Below are 3,700 nucleotides of genomic sequence, written 5' to 3' on the forward strand. Positions count from 1 at the left end.
ATCTGTACTGAGCAATTATAATACGTGCATAACTGAACTGATAATCACAGTAAAAATGTTTGCTCCTTGGAGCCTGTACTGAAATAACTGGTAAAATTTTCTGTTGAGATTATGTTTTACGCCTGTGGCCACTGCACTAAGCTGAACTGATCGGTAACTGGCTACCGGGGAGGCTGAAACTGAACTGAGCTGGCCGGTCACTGGCGACCGGGTGGTACCATACTGAACTGATCGGTCACTGGCGACCGTATAAAATAACACTCCCACATAGTGAATGAACCACAAGCCATATCGCATAAATCTCAAAAATAATCATTTTCTGTTTTCATGCACGTAATATAATTAACTGAAGTAATGAAAAATCCTGTAATTTTACCAACTGGATTGGATTGGATCGTCCCCAGGCTCGCTGCAACCTAACTGTGCCATGAAAAATATGCAATAGCTTAAACTTGACCAACTATGCAATCGACGTTCAAAAGATGCGACTATGATGCCTAATGACTTCGCATTTAATCATGACTCCGAGCCAACCTGAACCGACACCAAACCGACGTATAGTCATGATTAAAATACGCTTAAAAATCATAAAATAATGCTCCTAAAATGATAGGGTCGAAATCTAAGTGGAATGGAGGCCAAAACACGAAACGCTCTTTCGAGAGTCAATTTGGCACATCGCACCGTAAATTCTCGTACGACCTCAAAAATGATCCGAATCACGAACGGTCAAAAACATGACCTTCCCAACTCAATGATGCACTGTCCAGTCCAAGGCCATGGGCTAAAAGCCAACCAAGAACTCAAACAAGCCTTCTAAACGACACAGCAACTTGCTGTAAATTTCCAGCAGCTGCACACCCGTGTAACTTGTGTTGTTTTCGAGACTACCAGCCATTGGGGCGTGAACCACCTGACCATAGACTCTTACCAACATCCCTAGGAATGATTTGAACCATGGCTAAGGGCCCTAGGCCAGACACAATCCGCATCACACCATAACTCAACCGAAGGGTCCAACCGAGAGCCAACGTGCATGCGTGTGTAGTGTTTTGCTTAGATCGATGTCTTGCGTCGTTCCAGTGGCCATTTGATTGACCATGGCACGATCTAGACATATAGGGGCATGGTATGAACCGTGGCTATGGGCCATAGGCCAACCAATATCCATTCCAAGCAACCAAAAGAAACGAACCAAAGGCTGTCCAACCGAAGTAGCCGAAGGGGTATAGGGGCTGTTGTGATGTTTTTATTAAAAACCGATGAGCCATGGACCAAGCCACCAAAAGGGCAACTTAGTCACGTCTTAGACATGCTAGGGGAGTAATCCAACCATGGCTAAGAGCTCTTAGGGCAGCCAAGATCAGATCCAACCCCTTGACATAAAAACTGAAATTTTTCGAACTCAAAAAGGGACACAAATGGTGTTGCTGTCATTTCTATTTTTCCAGCAAGCATGGGACTTAAATAAACGTTCTAACATGGCCCTAACATGTCCTAGTACATGTCCATATGCAGCCTCGATCCCCTGGAACGATCCATCCCTGAAATCGAAACAAAAACATACCAATCGTGAAGCATGGAAGTCGATAAAAAATCTGTGCAGAATTTTCGTTTCTTGTCTACTGAAAATTTCGGTTTTTTGAAATGATAAATCTTGATCATGTACTGATAAATAAATGATAATATGACTTGATTGAGGTTTTGAAAGAATCTAGACATGCCTGGTTTCGTTTCGAAAGAAAACGAACGAAACGACGACGACGCGGCACGGAGGAGATGGAGCGCTTCTCTTGTTTTCTTTGCTCTCGATTTTTCTTGCCTTTCTCCCTAGCTATGGCTCACGGTTTTTCTACTGAAAAAGGGTCTGATTTCACTCTGAATTTTCAAAAAGGAGAGGGGGGGAAAAATGGTTAGGAGGGTGAGGGAAGTGGGTGCAAGATATAAGGAAAGAATCAAGACCAAGTCTTCTCATTTTGAATTTTGAATTATGGTTTGATATCAAATCTATGTTGGGTGTTTCTAGAATGGTGATGGCCGATTATTGCTTATTTTCTAGTCTAAGATATGTCCATTTATTTAATTAAATTGTGCTCCCAAAAATCCTAGAATTATCCTACTAATTACATGCAAAGAATTGGTCAAAGTTGATGAGTTGGAAAATGAGTCTTCTAACAGCTAAGGGTGGCCGAAAATGATGATAAAATAAAGGGGAAAATGTTGTTTATTTACTAAATTAATAACTCTTAAAAGCCTCACTAATCCCTTAAATAATTTAGTGACCTAACCCCTTAATTAAATAACTTAAATGAGTTCATTTCTTAATCACCTCAAATAATTAAATTAAATCCTCATACCTCCCTTACTAACTTAAATGAACTTACTTGCTAGCTAAATTAACTTCTGGAAATATTTTCTGGATCTTAAATTCTATCTCAAAACTCCAACTCCGGTCCGGCCTCACTGAAATAACTGAAACGCTAAAATCAAACTACTGAACTGAAATAATAAATAATTAACTTCAAACAAATGCATTTAAAATAATTATGCAATGAAGTCAATTAAATTTAAAAATCTAGAATTATGCATGGCTTATACGTCTACTGATTTACGGGTTCTACAATCCTTCCCCCCTTAAAAGAAATTTCGTCCTCGAAATTAGAACTCACCGAATAACTCGGAGTAACGCTCCCTCATCTCTGACTCAGACTCCCACGTAGATTCCTCCTCAGAATGGTTAAGCCTTTGACTTTGACTCGCTTAACAAGCTTGTTCCGAAGCTTCTTCTCCTGCCTGTCTAGGATCTGCACGGGTCTCTCCTCATAAGATAAGTTCGGAGTAAGCTGCAACGGCTCGAAATTCAGCACATGCGAAGGATTTGCCATAAACTTCCTCAGCATGGAGACGTGGAACACATTGTGTACTCCGGCCAGATTCGGCGGAAGAGCCACACGATACGCTAGCGTCCCAACTCTGTCGAGGATCTCAAACGGTCCAATGAATCTCGGACTGAGCTTCCCTTTCTTCCCAAATCTCATGACACCCTTCATAGGTGCCACTTTCACGAAAACATGATCGCCCACTGCAAACTCTAAGTCTCTCCTCCGCTGATCGGCATAACTCTTCTTTCGGCTCTGAGCAGTCCTCATCCTATCACGGATCTTGACTACTACATCTGCTGCCTGCTGAACAATCTCTGGAGCCAACTCTGCTCTCTCTCCTACTTCATCCCAATGAACAGGAGATCTACACTTGCGGCCATACAGTGCTTCATACGGAGCCATACCTATAGACGACTGGAAACTGTTGTTATAGGTGAACTCTACCAATGGTAAGTTCGACTCCCAACTCCCAGAGAAATCAATGACGCAAGCACGGAGAAGATCCTCTAAGATCTGAATAACTCGCTCCGACTGTCCATATGTCTGCGGATGGAAAGCTGTGCTAAACAGCAACTTCGTACCCATAGTCGAATGCAAACTCTTCCAAAACGAGGAAGTGAATCTGGGATCTCTGTCGGATACGATCGAAACTGGAATACCATGGAGTCGGACTATCTCTCGGATATACAGCTCTGCATACTGAACCATGGTGAAAGTCGTCTTAATAGGCAAGAAGTGCGCTGATTTGGTAAGACGATCTACAATCACCCAGATGGCATTCGATCCTCTGGCTGACCTCGGCAATCCGGTCACAAAGT

Source organism: Primulina tabacum, chromosome 8 (genome assembly GCF_025594145.1).
Source record: "Primulina tabacum isolate GXHZ01 chromosome 8, ASM2559414v2, whole genome shotgun sequence".
Lineage (NCBI taxonomy): Eukaryota > Viridiplantae > Streptophyta > Magnoliopsida > Lamiales > Gesneriaceae > Primulina > Primulina tabacum.